The 18,118-nt window shown below is 40.3% G+C and overlaps 1 protein-coding gene across 6 annotated transcripts in view; it reads left to right on the forward strand.

Moving 5' to 3' along the window:
- TMCC3 (transmembrane and coiled-coil domain family 3) overlaps positions 1 to 18,118 on the forward strand; it is a 254,640-nt gene that overhangs the window by 211,289 nt on the left and 25,233 nt on the right. Inside the window, exon 1 of one of the 6 annotated variants that reach the window (XM_070409567.1) lies at positions 4,238 to 4,257. The exons of the other annotated variants lie outside the window; for them this stretch is intronic. The gene's annotated coding sequence lies outside the window, so the exon portion shown is untranslated. Of the gene's footprint in view, positions 1 to 4,237; positions 4,258 to 18,118 lie in introns of those variants that run through there. 6 annotated transcript variants of the gene reach the window in all.

The following is an 18,118-nucleotide window of genomic DNA, read 5'->3' on the forward strand; positions in this document are numbered from 1 at the left end:
TCAAGGAAAGAGCTTCGAATCACTGGAGGTCACGGAACCTGAGCTGGGTTCTGCAGAAAGTAAGACAGCCTGGAGCAGAATGTGCCAGTGAGAAAACCCTGCTCTAGATTTGGGTAAGCTGTTTCCTGGGCATGACCTCCTTTGGTAGAGGCCGTAGGGCGTTTTTGGGTGAAGCATTGTGGTGGTGAGGTGCTCTTCATTTTGAACAATACCGCTGATGTGAGTCATGGGTGTCTATGTGTCTGTTTCAAAGTAATGTTTGAGTCAAAAGGATTACGTCTCAGCAGTCACTCACTCGGACTGTGTGCAGCTCCTTAGTGTCTGAGGGATTACTGTGCCGATCAGGAGCCAGGTGGCATGGGGATGCTGGTTTAGTGAGGCAGATACCATCTAATCCATCTGCCTGCCTTCATTTGCCTCCCACTGGCAACAAGATAGGAGAGGATCTTACAGACACTGAAAATAAGTTGAGTCTATTCAAGAATGGAAAGTTTCACCAATCAGAAAGGATATGTGCACCCATATGTTCATAGCAGCACAATTCACCATAGCTAAGATCTGGAAACAGCCTAAGTGCCCATCAGTAGATGAATGGATTAGAAAACTGTGGTACATCTACACGATGGAATATTATGCTGCTGTAAAAAAGAAGGAACTCTTACCATTTGCAACAGCATGGATGGAACTGGAGAGCATTATGCTAAGTGAAACAAGCCAGTCAATGAGGAAAAATACCACATGATCTCACTCATTCATGGATAATAAAAACCATTACAAACTTTTGAACAATAATAGATACAGAGGCAGAGCTGCCTCAAACTGATTGTCAAACTGCAGTGGGAAGGCCAGGGAGGGTTGGGGGGCAGGAAGGAGGGGGGTAAGAGATCAACCGAAGGACTTGTATGCATGCATATAAGCATAACTAATGGACATAAGACACTGGGGGGTGAGGGAGGGCAGGGGATTATCAAGGGTGGGGGGGGAAAAAGGACACATATGTAATACCCTTTGTAATACTTATAGCAAAAAAAAAAAAAATTAAAAAAAAAAAAGAATGGAAAGTTCAAGTCTAGTCAAGGCAGGTATCTTGGGTCTACTTGTCAGTGGGTACCAAATCTTGAAGGTTGGCTTAAGAGGGATGGCCAGGTGTACTGTGAGTTTAAGGGAACTATCCAGAGTCCCAAAAGTCTGAGAGCAGCAAGAACCTCAAGTCAGTGCTAGACACATTGGCAGAGAGCGTACATGTTCTTCCTCAGCACTTAGGGACCAAGTGCCCTCTCAAACTGGTCATGCTTGAGCCACGTCACACGTGGCCAGGTTGAAGACAGCCAGGAATAAAACAAGTTCCAAAGATTATAGTTCCCAACCAAATCTTTCTCTATGTTTAATCAATATAATTGAATGAGCCAAATGACTAGAGAGCTTTGAGGCAATTATCAAGGAATTTTATATTAGAAACTTTGTGAATTTTTTTTTTGTTTTTAGTGTGAGATATTTATGAGCAAAATAGGTATGCTGAACTGGGCTGCGATGAAAGAATGAAAATACATGGAGCTACCAGAGAAGGATCAGGTAGTAGTAGGAAGGAAGACGTGATTGTGAATACACAGGTAAGTTGGAGATAAAATGTCCAGTGACCAAGATATTTTCAGACTGGGAAGGTAGCCATAAAAATAGGTGAGACAAATTGGAGCTCAAATTTGAAGGCAAAAACAGAAGAAAATGCACAAGCTTGTCTGTGTGGAATTGAATTCTGTATGCCTTAGCCACAGTAGCGGTCAGTCTGATTTTTAAATCTTTATTGTAGTTTAAATGTTCATTTTAAATTATAAATAGAATAAGCAAAATGAACCTAACAAAAAATTATGTATTTTTTATATTAAAAATATGCTATTGATTTAATATTTGGTTAAAGCAAGATCCATTTGCTGGAATTTGTTATTTGACATTTATTTAAACCTTTACTTGAATGGAGCTAGAGGATAGAGGCTGTGCAATAGATTAACCTTGGAACATTCTTTCTCTTAAATATTACAGTATACTTTTACACAGAGAGTAAAGTTCTATTACTTTGACAAGACTTTATTAGATTGATAACACTCCCTTTTCCAAACCCCACTGCCCTTTTCTCCCCCATCGTATCCCCAACACAAAATTAAATCAATATCACTTCAACCACATAACAATTTTGAGATCTTTGCATTTGCTATCTAATGTCAAGGGCAAGGAACCCCTGGTCCCCTGGACAATTCTGGTCTGAGTTTTTTATATGATTTATGGCAATTCAGATATTGGATAATCTGTTCAGACAAGAAAGTTCAAAAGGGATTTAAAGACCAGTGACTGACAACAGGAAAGCTTATATTCTTGCAGGGGTTAGTACTGAAATTATAATGCAAAGCAGTATATGACCACAAAAGGGTAAGAGGAAACCTTTAAATATCTCTATGTCTGGCATGACATGGGGTTCTTTTCTGATCTCATTAATTTTTAGGAGGGATGTTCTCATATGAAACTAGAGTCTTAAAAACATTAATTTAGCCCGGTCGGTGTGGCTCAGTGGTTGAGCATCAACCTGTGAACCAGGAAGTCACGGTTCGATTCCTGGTCAGGGCACATGGCCTGGGTTGTGGGCTTAATCCCCAGTAGAGAGCATGCAGGAGGCAGCTAATCAATGATGTTGCTATCTCTCCCTCTCCCTTCCTCTCTGAAATCAAAGAAATATATTTTTTAAAAACTCTAATTTACTTGTCCTAGGTCATACAGCTACTCAGTGGCAGAACTGGCAGTTGATCTGGTCTGCCTGACCTTGAAGTCCATGCATACCCTCCTAGTGAATTGCCCGAAGGCACTGTCCCTGAAGGCTCCAATTCTGTTTCTCCAGCCCCATATCTCTGAGCATTCTTCTGGACGTCTGTGCTTAAACATCCAATAGAACCTCAAATTCATTGTGTCTGGATCTGACTCCTCCTCCTCTACTCCAACCTCCGCCTCCTCTTGGCCTCTCCTCAGTTGTCTGTCCTGTGAATGGCCATGACAAGGAATGCAGAGCCAGAGTGGGGTTTTCCTTGGTTCCCCGTTAATCCCCACAGCCAGCTGATTGCTGTGGAGTCCTTTGACGCTATTTAGACGCTATTCTCTCCTTCCCCTGCTACCACCCTACACCCAGCCTCCACCAGCTCTTGCCTCAGAGTACTACCGCAGGCTCCAGTCTGCCCCAGCTTTCTCTGAAGGACTGGTCTAAAACAGGGATCTCATCTTTCTAATCCCTTCGGCAGATGCCACATGGCCTCTCAGCTGAAATCCAAATAGCTTAACATGATATAACTGGAACCCTCGAGGTTTGGTCTCTGCCTGCCAACTCAGTTCTTCCCCTGCCTCCGTCGCCGTGCACTGCATCCTCCAAATCCTTACCTGCTGTCTGTGAAACTGATTCAGAACTCACTTTACCTGAAGCACCTTCTGACTGACAAGTCTCTTTATACTAACCTTGTCCCCCCGCCCCCCATGCTACCCACCCCCCTCCGTGTGCTGCCTTATAGCACCCGTGTACCTCTCATGGCACTCACCAGTGGAGGTCATTGTTTCCCTCGCCACTAGACTTGCCCCTTTGCAACTCCAGGACGCCTCACTGTGCCTGACACGGAAAGGCACCAGTGAGCATCTGTCTCATGAATGAAGCAACAGAGAAAGGATTCTCCTGACTTCACTCACTGCCTTTGAGTCACTGCCCTTCCCTAGGCACTTGTACTACTTCTCATTCTGCCTTCATTCATGTTGGGGATTCCTGTCCTCCGTTCACTGAATTGTATGGACTCTGCCCAACCAAAGTCTGTTGAATTGAGCCTGTTTCCTCTTTGGTAAGCCGGGGTGCCGACTGACTGTCTCTAGGGTTCTCTCGCCATCCCAGTGTTGTGTGATAACAGGACTCTGTCCTAGGCTGCGTCCCTGCAAAGATACAGAATGTGTATCTTTTCTTCTGGCCACACAAAGAGCCTATTTGTCCAGCGATGGGTTGAATACAGTGTATTATTGCTAGCAGTTATATTGATTTATGGTGCAGGGCGTGGAGTTTCTCTAAGACCAACACAGGAATACCCAGAGATATGTGAGCAGTATCTCTGTAAGTCCAGGGTGAGTCATAGGAAGGTGCTGTTAGTGTCTAGCCTGCCGGCCTTGCAGAAGCGGCTGCCTGCCGGGCAGGAGGGAGCTGGTTGCTGATCCTGGTCTACTTCCTGATTGGTTGTGTGGCGTTTGGTAAGTCTCTTCACCACTCTTGCATTTCAACTGGACTATGTAAACATGTATTGTAGCGCTTTGTGGTCATTAATGTTCTATGAGATATTTGAAAGAATTATAAATTATTTTTGTGCTCTTAATATTTGTCCTCGTGCTTGCCCAAATCCCTCGCTATTTCTCATCAGGTTTCTAGGTATTTAGCCTGCCTGGACTCCTAATGAACCGCCTTTGGTCCTTTAAAAATGTAAATCCAACATGTGTGATTTCAGATGAACAATGTCTGGGTTTGAGTGTGCTGGCGACTGGCTGGAAAGGAGCCAGTTGTCCTCCCCCTTCGCTGTCAGTTTGGAAGTAATCGTAGGTCTAAACCAGGGGTCCTCAAACTTTTTAAACAGGGGGCCAGTTCACTGTCCCTCAGACCGTTGGAGGGCCGGACTATAGTTTAAAAAAAAAACTATGAACAAATTCCTATGCACACTGCACATATCTTATTTTGAAGTAAAAAAACAAAACAGGAACAAATACAATATTTGTATTTGCATGTGGCCCGCGGGCCGTAGTTTGAGGACCCCTGGTCTAAACAGACTGAGTTGGAATCTAACTTTGTACTGTAATATCCGATCTGTTGGCAATTGGATATCTGAGTCCTCCCTCCCCTAAAAACTTCAGACTCCCTAGCACTGACTGTGGGTGACAGTGACAGCCACTGTGAGAAAGCAAGGTATGGAGGCTGCCCCTGAGCCTTGGGTTGGGAGCAGGAGGGGACGCGTAATATTTGTCTGAACAGTCAGGGCTCACCAACCATCCTCAGACACCCCAGGGTGCCGGACACAAGGCCCCTATGAGGCAGAGAAGGTTCCATTTCCCCTGAATCCTGCCCATGTGTGCTGCTTGATGTCATAAGAAATCCATATTTAATTTGTGACTTTGTGTGTGCGTGTCAATATATTGCTCAAAAATAAATACAATCTTTCATTGCCTGAATATTAAAATATTTGAACACATTTATTCATTGCAGTAATTTTTTTTCAATTAGCTCTGCATCAGAGGTTTGTCTGGAATGTCACAGAGGCTGCTTTCCTGTGGGTAACAATTCTTAGCCTTTAGAAAATAAAACAAGTAGGGGTAGGAAACTTGTAAGGATTTGCTGCCTACATTTGATCCTTTGCATCTCGGAGATTAAATTTCTGTTATTAAAAAAAAAAAAAAACAAGTTGTTCTAACAGCAAAGCATCTTAATAGCTGCATGGCATCTGAGTGCAACATTTGACAGAGATTGACATGCACAGTTTCAGTTGGAATGAAAGGGGGAAATTCCCACCCAAATTGCTAAAGCCCTGCTTGTTGAATAAACAAGTGTAGCTGCCTTCTTTGTGAGGCTGTTCCCACGGCTGCAGGAAAGGTCTCCTCCTGCCGGCTGCTGGCTGACAGCTCCTCTGGAGAAGCCCTCTCAGCGCTTCCCACTCCTCCTCCTCCAGGCTCCTCCCACTGACCCAGGAGTGTGTGACCCAGGAGTGTGTGTGCAAACTTGGGTGGTTTGCAGGCTGCAAATCTGTAGCCTGGGGGAAATTTGGGGCTCTCTCCGGACTAGATCCTTCACATTCCCAGGTGTGACCAGTGAGGATAATGTCCCAAAAAGATAGTCAGGACATATTGCAGTTGATAGCCTCAGGGCCTTCGAGTCCAGGTCACAATTTAAATAGGGCCTCAAATTTACATTTAACCTGCTACCCAGAGTTAAGTTTAGAGCTAGAGAGAGCATTAGGATTAAATATGATGTTAATATAACTTACACAGATACACACATTTAATTTATGTTACCATGTAATTCTGTCAATAGTTTTTAAGTTTAAATGTCCATAAATTGTAAAATGCTACATATAGAAAATATGTGTTTAAAAAATAACTGTGAACTGCCACTATACCTAAAACCCAGAGTAAGAAATCAAGCTTGACCCTGATTGCATATCTCTCCATCACAAGCCTCCCTACCCCTAGGACATGCTGTCCTAAGGTTTGTGTTAGCCATTCCTTGCTTTTTCTGTCATTTTACAACGTAGGTGTTCAGACCTAAACATGGGTTTGCCTGCATTTGACCTTTATAAAGTGGAATTCATACTGCCTGTTGTCTTCTTCTTTTACTTGCTTCTTTTAAGATTTACCCATTTTAATTCTTGTAGCTATGTTTCATTTTATTACACTGTACAAATGTCTGTAGACTTCTGGGTTATTTCTGGGTGGCTGTTATTGTTGGTGTTTTCTGTTGTGTACATTGCTGCTATGAATATTTTCAGTGCACTCTGAACCATGGGCATTTGTTCTTAGGAATGGAATTTCTGGGCCTCTGGAGCACGTGCGTGTTCAAATGCCAAACCATTTTTAATGTTTTAAGAATTAATTAAGTGTAAGTATTCCAGATAGATCTTGTAATCCCATTTTAGCATTGCTTCATGTAAAAATAAATTCTAGAACCATCAAAACAAGTTTTTTTTGTTTTTTTAATGGAAGTAGTCCGGTCCTGTTTTGGCCTCTGAGAAACTTCAACCTTTAGGAGATGGCTTTATTGCGGTTTTTTTTTTTGGTGTTGTTACAAACAAAACCATTTTGAAGGGCAAACAAAACTTTAAAATCTGACAATCACAAATAAAACAATCTAGTCCCCAGGAGTCACGTGAGCTGTGTGTAGACAGTCACAAGGTGAATGAACTCGGTGACTCTCTTTGTTTGCATGGGTAAGGACATGCCTGTCACACGCTGCCGGTGTGCTCCTATGATGCTCTCTTAAAGGTCCCTGCTTGGGAAATACCATCGCCCACACAATACAGATTCAGAGTTGTGAGCATTTGGACACTCAGTTCTCCATAGAAATGTTTCCGTAGCATTGGTCCTTAGAGGAGATGGCGTTTTGTGAAGTTATACAAGAATGATGTAACATTAGTATACATGATTTTTTTATGTGATTTTACTTGAAAACTTACATATTTATGAATTGGCAATACCAGCTCCATTCTATAAAAATTATTTTAGAACTAACTTTTGAAGCATGGTTTTACTTCTTTGGGAAATTGGATTTAAAAACCTTTTCAGTAGGGAGCTTTTCAGAAAGTAATCTCGTATATTAAGTTAGTTTGCATTACAAAAATGCTCACTGTCCTGAATACTGAGGCCAGTTATTTTGTTATTATTAGTAAAATCATAGGTCCTAACAGGAAACAAGAAAGTATCTTGAGTGTGCTAATGAAATCTTGCAATTATTTGCATAATAGTCTCACTTTGACAATGTGGATACTGGAGACTTTTGTTTTAATATGAAAATAAGATGAATAAAAACAAACTAAACCAGAAAGGGAATATAAAATAAAAGTTATTTCTGGTCCCAACTTCCTAGTCCTGTTCCCCAGAGATAACTACCATTCACAATTCCTAAGATACCCTCTAGAGCAGCGGTTCTCAACCTGTGGGTCGTGAACAATGAAAATACATCCTGCATATCAGATACTTACATTACGATTCATAACAGTAGCAAAATTACAGTTATGAAGTAGCAGCGAAAATAATTTTATGGTTGGGGGTCACCACAACATGAGGAACTGTATTAAAGGGTCGCGGCATTAGGAAGGTTGAGAACCACTGCTCTAGAGATTTTCATACAGAGCACATGTGTATACATTTATATAAACCCCACCACTGCCCCCTTTTCAAAGCACAAATAAGTATGTATGTAGACAGAGCTCTGCATCTTTTCTCTAGTCCTTTAGCTTGGACAGCTTCCCATGGTAGCCATTCAAGTCCACCTCCATCTAAATGGCTGCATTGTTTTTCATTGTACTAGAATTTTTTTAAAATATATTTTTATTGATTTCAAAGAGGAAGAAAGAGGGAAGAGAGAGATAGAAACATCAATGATGAGAGAGAATCATTGACTGACTGCCTCCTGCACGCCCCCCACTGGGGGTCAAGCCCACAGCCTGGCATGTGCCCTTGACCAGAACCAAACCTGTGAACCTTCAGTCCGCAGGCTGACACTATCCACTGAGCCAAACCAGCTAGAGCTATACTGGAATTTTTTAAAGTGGTTCCCGGTTGTTGGATATCTATGCTGATTCTCGAACTAAAAACAGGTGGTGATGAATTGAGGCAGACTATCCTGTTAGAAGCAGCAAAAAAGAGGAGAAAAGGCAAAGGCTTGTAAATACTTTGTTCTCCATTTTTGTTCTTTAAATCTCTTTGGTATTTTTGTCTGTTTTAATGTGTTTGGAGAACTACATGGAATCTCAAGAGGGCTAGTTTTTGACCCCCACTTGCCTTTCCTTCTTTGTGATGATCATGGTGGTTGAAGAAATCGTGATATTTAACTGACGACCTGAGGATAAGGAATGTATTTACAACTTATCAGCTAAAGAGCTGGGAGATTCCATTTCTCTTCTTTCTTACCTGTATTGTAATGGATTATTTGTTATAACGTGATTAGCAAACCTTTCTTATGACAATTCATCTATTTAGACATGGAGGAGTTTTATTATACAGAGCTTATTGCTCCATTAATATTTCTCTAACAGTGTTTGCAAACACTGTCAGTTGCCTATCCAAGCACCATGTTCCTTCCCTTTCTATGTAGCTGGCAGAGCCAGCTCCTGCAGTAGAGGCTGAAATGTTACTGCTTCCACATCCTCCCTTGCAACTAATTCATGGACATAGGACTCAGTCCTGGCCAAAGGAGCCTAAGGGGAGCTTCTGGAAAACATTTTCCTCTCTAACAAAATATGAAAAGACAGCAATACTTGTCTATAGCCAGACAATACTTGTCCATAGTGACTCTTAGAGCTGCAGTAGTTCTCTTGCCTCCATGAAGGAATGAGCAAATGTCCTGAGGACATTGGAATGTATAAAAGGAAAGAGTTTGGGTCTTTGATAACATTTTTTAAGCCACCAAATTAGCCCCGTCCTCTGATCTTCTTAGTTTGTGAGCTCAAAAAGGCCCCTATAATTGAACTTACTTTGTTCAGTTACTGAAATTATCCTACCCGATATGGAATTTCACCCAAAGACAATAATATCAAAGTACAAAAGGGCTTGGTTATGACAGTCAAGTACCTACTGTGTTCAAGAGACAATGTGAGGCTCTGGGACTGCAAAAAAGGGGAAGACACATAAGGTAACTAATAATACAAGGCAGTGGAGGATTTAGTGCAACAGGAAGGACTCTAAGAGCAGCAGGAGTTGTGAGGAAGCACTGATTACTAGATGGGAGGAGATAAGAAATGACTGTGTGTGGAAAAGGTTAAACTGAGCCAAACTCCTAAGGAACCCCAAGGTGTAGGTAAGTAGAAGGTTGGGGATGGTATTTCAGGAAGTGTGTATGAGATTTTAAAAAACACAGACTATGGAATCGAACATGAGTTCAGACTCTGGCTCATCACTTGCTAGTTTGTGACCTTGTCAAAGTCCTGGATTTCTGTGATGCTTATCATGATTGACTAAACATACCTTACAGAATTGGGGTAAGGATTAAAGGCAAAATGTGTCAAACATCTGTCATGCTGACGGGGCATAGCAGGCACCGAGTAGTAGATGATGGAAGTGGAAAGGGTGGTAAGACTGCATGCATGGGCGGAGCACATGAGCAAAGGTGAGATGAGCTAGTAGAACTGATCTGGGCATGTTCTTGATCTTGTCACAGTTCACCCGGATCAGACCATTTGGTCCAGGTAAGAGGTGTGAATGGAGAGATTCAGATTTGGGTCAAGACATGGAGGACTTTGACTTTCAACTAACAAAATTTAGATCTCATCCTGTATATAGCCTCTGTGGTGACCGTTGAGAAGGGCAGTCTGGAGACAGTGAGTTGAGTTAGAAAGTGTGGTCCAGATGTGCAGTATGAAAGACTTAGTCCAGGCAGGTATCAAGTGTTGGAGAGAATATCAAGAAAGAAAGAGAACTTGATATGAGAGGCAAAGGGGAAGAACGACTTAGCAATGAGTCCTAAAGACTTAATATCTGTCAGTTGTTTATTATGAAATTCAGAACAGATTTGTAACACTTTCAGATAATCATATCCTGGGTTGGGACAAGAACATTTATCAAGATTTATTGAAATTTTTGATGAAAGATGCTATATAAGTGGAAAATAAATGATGTGCCCAGATCTGCTTGCCATTTAATTTTTGCCTAATTATTTGTCACTTTCTCACTGTTTGCATAAGAAGTTTGGTTCCTTTGAAGAATGTGCCCCCTAATAAAATAAACATATCCTGGCCTCTGATTAGATAGAATTAAACACTTTAAGTCAGTCCTGTAATATGAAGTATATATTCACCGGCTGTGGTCTACATGTTTATCCAGGATGAAAAGCAATTAGACAAACTTTATCTCTGCCACAGGGATTGTGGCACTTACAGATGTTTACAATGGCCTTATTAATAAAACGTCAGTCATAACAACATCTGAGGTAATGCATGACATCAGAGGCATTATCCTGTATAGAAATCAAAGGAATTTTCGTTCATCACAGTCAGGATAACATCTTGGGCTGAATGAGGTTTCATAATGTTCTCAGTGGTGAACAGATGGTCCTCTAACATTTTGAAATGCTGAATAATGTAGGTGGACTGAGTCAATTTAATAAAAATAAAGTACACTACATTGGAATACTATTACACAGCAGCCATTGGGGCCTTATTAAGCTCATCAGCTTTCCCCATAAAAGACAACAAAACCCCATCGTTCATATATTTTAGGGAACTATGCATGAGTAAAAGCCTCTTAAGAAGAAAGACATTCTTCTGATTGGACATTAAATTAATGTTTTCCCATGGCAGTTCTGTGCACAGGCAGTTCTGTAATAAGCTCGGAGCAGGTGTTCTATCTGAGTTCATTGGGAAGTTAGGGCTCTAAGCCAGGTACAGACCCATGATTTGGTTCATTACAGTGCCCAGGAAAGATTTTTTAAAAGTCTGGTGTTGAAATTTTCCCAGACTGCTTTTTGTTCTTCATACACTTTTCCCCCCTTTTAGTATTCTAACTTGTGTGTGTGTGGTGGGGCGGGGGCGGGGGGGTTCAGACAGAATCAGAGTAATAAAAGTGGATAGGTGTACCTCAGTATACAGTCAGAAGGATCTGGGATATTTTCTGTAATTATGGCTTAGTTACAGTGTGCAGTGAAGGATTTCTCTTTGTAATCTATAATAATAAAAGTGTAATATGCTAATTAGACTGGACAGCTGAACGACCTTCTGGAGGACCTTCTGGACAAAGCTGGGGCTGGGAGGGCCGAGCCCCTTGCATGAATTTCGTGCATTGGGCCTCTAGTCCATAAATAAAAAACAAAAGGGAAGTCATCTTTAGCTCCTACCTTTTCTTTCATCCTGGGTGAAAATTTTATCCCTTTTCATCTGTAGAGCTCTCTGATAAAAAGCACCAGGGCTGTGATAATCAGTTTGTTTAGCATTTCGGGTCCCCAGAAGAGAGATAGGTGGAGATAGAAGAAATCATGTTTTTATAAGGCAAAATGCCTGACTTCCCATCATGTGATGGATGATACCAGTTTTAAGTGAGAACACAACTCTCCTTAGCTTCAAATGTGTGTTTTTTTTAAGTAGGTCTGCTTATATGATCCCTGCAACCCAGTCAGAGGCCCCTTGGTGTTGCTGTGCAGGGCAGCATGCAGGTACAGCCACAGATAGACCAAATCCTACAGATTCGGCGAATCCTGTGTGACTGAGAGCAGCACATGGTCTGAAATTCCTGTGTGCAGTATAGGCACAGTTACATGTTTTAAAGAATTAATGATTCTCAACAGTGTCTGTAATTAAGGGAGGTTTTAAGGGTGATTTTTTCCTTATACTTTTTTGGATATTTCAACTTCTCTATTCCTCAATATTTTATTTTTATACTTTAAAAAATTCCCACCTATGTTTAAAACCCTGGCTTCATCTTGCCTACATGATGAAGGTTCAAGCATAGCATGGTTTACAGGGCCTGCCCCAGGCTGTCTATCTTCTTGAGGCGCTCATGCCTTCTCTCTTTTTCTCCCCAGCCCCCAATCATACTCTGATTTAGAATGACCCATTTAGTCCTTCTAAATTCTAGATGCCCCAAGAAAACTTTTAGTTTCCTAAATATTTTACTTTTTGTCTGTGCTTCTTGCTAGCTCTCTTGGCTGATTTTTGAGCTTCTCTTCTACGTCTGAGCCAAATATCACCTTGGAAGCTGTATCACTGAAGCTTCTGGTTGCTCACTTCCAGCCCTTGTGCCCTCAGAGTACTTACTACATTGTTCTTCTACAGCCCTGCGTCCTGTACATCTTCCTGCCTAAGTGTCTCTCCGCCCAAGTGGGAACTCCTAGGGCAGAGTTCACCATACTCATCTTTCCATGAGTGCTTTTAGCATCCTGCCTGGCTCACAAAAGATGCCCAGAAAAACATTTTTGAAGTGGAAATTTTGTATTGTGGGGGGCCTGGCTTGGAACCTAAATTAATCAATTCCATTAACAGTAATAAAACAGTTTGGTCTGAGTGAGTAAGCCCTACTTGTACTTTGTGTGCTTTAGTTAATTCAGCCTCTTTGAGAAACATTGGCTTTCTTAAGAACTATTATGAGCGAACCATTTGCAACCTGCATCAACATGGTATTTAGGACGTTGTTGTATTGTGCAGAATTTAAAATTATTTATTTTTGTGTGTAGATCTGAGGTACTTAATTATACCACAGATATTAATGCTTTGCTACTAGTATGCCATACACATGGCTACTCTCTGTGTTTTGTACATTTGCTCTTTTATATTCTGACTAGTGGCCCAGTGCATGAATTCATTCACATTGAAAGGAAATTATTAGAAGAAATATTTTAATATCGTTATTCGACCTTTCTCTATAATAGAAATTCAACCAAATTCACAATCGATAATGACAGATGGAAACACACACGTGTGATTGGCGTCAGCGAGAGCTTTATATGTATCGTGCATGCGTGAGTCAACTTATTAGCCTTTTATAGATATAGAATAAACTTGCTTAATTAGACCTGCTTTCATATTTAGCTAAAACTTTTTCCAGCCCAGTGAAGTATCTCAACTTCTCTTTCAGGTAATTGTCAGCAACACAGCAGTAAATCTCAACACGAAGCAGATTGTTATTATAGATTACTCAGGGAGAACAAAGGGTAAAATATTTAACTGCAGCAGTGTTTGACTATATTCTGCGCAGTGAGAAAACGTAAAGTCGTTTTCAAGGTCCACCATTTCTTACTTCTTTTCAGTCGGGTCAAGTTTCTAAGCTTTCTAAATCTCTGTTTTCCGGCTAATGAAAAGAAAATAGGATTCCACCAAGTCTCCTATCTACCTACTCCAGGACTTCTGTGAGGTCAAATGAGATGAGGTATGGGAAAATGCTTCATTGACATTTAGTTACAATGTAAAATGTTTCCACGTGGCTATAAAGCAAGTCCTGTTCCTGGGCTGAAGAAACTCCAAGGAAGCTGGTCACTAGGGAGAGGAAGCCAGGCATTGCTATGTGACCTCATTACCCAGACGGACACTTAGCATCTTAGCCGTTTATATATATAGATACTAAAACCAAATATTTATTAGGTAGTGTCATGAAAGTTTTGGGAACATTAAAAATATTAAAGAGCTGGCAGAATGCAATATGTATTGACACACTAATGAAATTAAAGTTCTTTTTTCTGCTGGAATTGAACAACACTGTATGTTAACCAACATTTATTGAGTATCTGCAATGTTAGAGGTACTGTAAAGATAAAGTTGTAATTTTAAAAGCTCCTGTATTCTCATTGATTTTTTTGGTATGTTTTATTCTTTACTTTTTTGAGGAATAACTTGTAAAGTGCATACACCTTAAATGTACAATTATACAGTTGCATGATTTTTGCCTGTGGGTGCCCCTAGTGACTATCCCAGGTATCAACATTGTCAGCACCCAGCACCCCTTTGTGCCACCTTCCCGTAGATCATTCTCCCTACCCTCCCCACAAGGGTGACCCGCTGTTCTGACCTCCGGATCCCTGAAATCAAACAGCAAGTATGCTTTGTGTGTGGTCTCTTTCATTAAGTATGACATACATGAGCTTCATCTATGTTGTTGTGTTAAGAATTATTCATTTCTTTCATTTGCTGCATATGGTTTTTAACTACTGTTTGCTTAATTTTCATTTTGGTAAGATAGATTCATTATAAGGAAGGGTAAATACACGGTAGGGCAACAGTAGGTTTACAATTTTGAGTTCGCAAAACAGTTTATTCTTGTGTTATTATTATTTATTAATGTATTATTTTCTATAAAAACAGCTATAAACCTTTTTTTTCCCCACCCCATATTCAATTTATGTTCTTTGGTATGTGCGTAGGGCTACCAGCCTTACAGAATTGTTGGGTATCAGCTGCAGAGGCCTTGGAAGTTGAAAGTCCGACTACCTTGTTTTCTCAAATGAGGGCCCTACACCTGGAGCCCTGGTCCCCTGCTGATCTAGTCTTGGTTTCTTTCTGCAGTCATGGTGCTACATCACAATGCAAACTTCATCATATGAGTGACCCAGTCATCAGGAAAACAGTCCTAGGAATTTAGAAATTCAGAAATATATAATCAGCAAGACTTAAAAATGTTAGCCTTTAAATGGAAAGAATTTTATTTCTCTGGAAATTTATTTCATTCATAACACTTCCTTCTTACTGTCAGTTCAATGAGGTGTTATGGCTCTGCTCCTGGAACTTATTTTTTTAACCAGGACACATGTTTATTATGACATTTTCAGTTTCAATACATTGTCTTGAACTTTTGCCATTCCCATACGTAGTCCTTTTACTGCAAAGATTCTTCATAGGATGAAAGGTCCCATAGGGTAAATGATGATTCTGTGATCTCTGCAAGTAAAAAACTAGTCCTTAATCTTATACTCTCCTGCTAAGGTACTAATAATTCATAGAAAGTTTCATAGAAAGGATTTTCAAGGAGAGATTAGTGGACTCAGAGCAATGGAAAATTAAATCCTTTATTGACCCACTCCAGGAAGTAACCTTAAAACATTCTTCAGTATGTTAGCGCCTCCTTAAATATAATTAGCAAATAGGAAGGAATGGCTTGTCTTTTTCCTATTTATAAAGCACTATTTTTCAAACAGTATTGAAGCTCATTGGTTGGCCATGAAATAAATTGAATGAGTAACAAGTAGCATTTTATATTTTTATAAGAAAAAGCAGAAGAAAGAGTACAGCAGATACCCACATACTTATCCAGATTCAACAATTAAACTTCTTGTATTTGTTTTGTGTGGGTGTGTATGTAATCTGTTTTAAAGTAAGTTACACACAGATATCAAGGAACTTAGTTTCTGATCTGTATCTAAAAACAAGCACTTTTTTACATAATAAAATTAATATACCTAACAATATTCATTATAATTTCTAGGTAGGCAGCTGTCCAAAATATAGGCTGTTTCTTAAAAAGACAGTTGCATTGCATGTAGTAAAGATAAGTATTATTTCATAAAACGTGTTTCAATTACATATGTGTATACATGCATACATATATATTTATGTATTGGGAAAATAGGTATTTATTACTGTGGGTCTCTTCCAAATTTTGTAATATACTGCTTTATAGCAAAGAAGCCAATTACAAAAACAGGTATTTGCCATTCAGTGATACTGCTAGTTCTGAGTGTGCTGAGTTTTGTTTGGTATCATAAAAGTGGATATTTTCAGTAATCAAAAAATTCAGCAAGGAAGACAAAACAAGTAGGGTCCCACTCAACAGTATAAATAAGAGCCAAAATGGATGGACAGAGAGGAAGTAACATGGGCAGGAGTCCTATGGAAAGGCCTCATGGAGGGAGGTCTTGAAGGGATAGTAGGATCTGGATAAGACAGAGGCCTCAGAAATGGTGTGTCCAGAAGGGCATGATGTAGTTATTGGGTTTAAAAAAAAAAAAAAAAAGTACAGCAATGCGTTCAGTAGACTACAATGCTGAGATCTGTCCAAGGAAGAAGACACTGGATAGTTGGAATGGGAAAAATTATTCAAAAATCAAGTCCTAGCAGCAGGAGGAACTCAGTTCCTTTATTAAAGGAAGAACCATTGTATATCCTGAGCAGTGATGTACCATGATGGAAGTTTAGAAGATTCGTGTAATGACTCTCTAAGGCTGGATTGAAGAAGTCAAACATTGAAAGAATTGAAAACCTGATTAAACTATTGCCTTTGTAAGTAAGGTAGGAAGTGAGGGTGTGAATGCAGGTAGATGGATCTAAGAATGGCAAGGAAAGGGCGGAGAGAAATTATTGGACAAAGAAATTACAGAATTTGGTGACCATTTGAATAAGGTTGAAGGAGAGAGAACCTGGATAAAATTACAGAATGATGCCATTGATGGATAAGGTCATGGAATTAACTCTAGCCCAGCCCATAATAACCCTGCGCATTACCTAAAGAAACAAGATTCCATGACATAATACTCTCAAGAATTAGGTTTCGGGACTTTTTAGAGGACCTAGCAAGTTATAATCATTAGATAAATTTTTCCAATGCAATTTTCCCTTGTTTTGCTTAAAGACTTGGAGATGGAAAATGTTAGACATCTGTCTTTAGGGTCTTAATATAGAGTCCTGGTTCTACTGTAAATAGCAACAGAGAAGACTAATGACACTTATTAGAAGGTTTTAAATTTTAGTCATTTGAGGTTCTATGCCTTTTTAAGTCAGGTTAAATCACTCAAATACTAGGTATTCTTCTTTTGGCTATCTTTACTGTTCAGTTCAGGTACTTTGAAACTTGATTCTTAAGGGCCCTCTGGGTATGCCTTTGAGGCCCTGTGTGTCTTTTCTCCTCCCTCAGATGATACACAGGAGGATTCTTGAGTGGGCGGGGTAGTCATCAGCTTCCACCAGAAGAGCTTAATCATAGTGACAGCAGCATCATTGTTCTTGTCTCTGGAATTCCTGAAGTTCCCACCTATTGATGGGGGGGTGGGGGGGGGGGTTTGTTTTATAAACAATAGCCTACACTGAAGCACTTACTCTGTATGAGGCGCTGTACCAAGCACTTCACAATTATTACTTCATTTAATCCTCACAATCACCCTTGTAGATACTGCTGTCCTCACTCATTTTGCAGATGAGGAAACCGAGGCATAGAGAGAGTAAGTTACCCAAGGTGATACAATTGACGTGGCAGAGCTGGACTTTGAACCTATACAGTCTGGCTCAGAATCTGTGCTTCTAACCACAATCTTATGCTACCACTGTGTGTAGTTAACCTCTGTTGTAAGACACATGGCTCTGGATCAGGGCTTTCCTACGAATCTGAGCTGGCTGGTTGCTGCAGGTGTGAGGGGGCCCTGGCAGGCAGTTCTCTCTGTTCGAAAAGACAGTCAACCCAAATATAGACTCGGGTTCTAAGAAGGGTCATGGTATAATGTTTATCTTAAAAATCACAACCCACTTTCAATTTATTTCTTTGTAGTTTCCTTTCTCCCAGATTACAAAACGCTGTGTCCCTAGAGGACTATTCTCTGAGATATAAATCTTTGGTGCTTGTCAATTGTTGTAGCTGTAGGAGAAGGAAAAAAAAGAAACCTTCTCTCGCCTGCGTCTGGTTGCAGAGCATCTAATGATTACAGTATCACTAGGGCTTTAGCCAGAGAGGGAGGCATGTACAAGCTGGCATGCATCACTGGAGACGAGAATCACTGTTTGTGGTTAAAACAGAAGCTACCTACATTTTTTATTACGTAAGATATCCTGGGATTTAAGCTAGTCTCTTCTCTTATTAAAGGCAAATGGGGAACATCTCCAAAGAACTGTCCAAAGCTGTCTGCTTAGTGTTTGCTGTCCTGGTTTCTCCATTATACATATTTTTCACTTTGTAA

Source organism: Myotis yumanensis, unplaced genomic scaffold (assembly GCF_028538775.1).
Source record: "Myotis yumanensis isolate MYYU_CA2020_CCGP unplaced genomic scaffold, mMyoYum1.0.hap1 SCAF_3, whole genome shotgun sequence".
In the NCBI taxonomy this organism is placed as follows: domain Eukaryota; kingdom Metazoa; phylum Chordata; class Mammalia; order Chiroptera; family Vespertilionidae; genus Myotis; species Myotis yumanensis.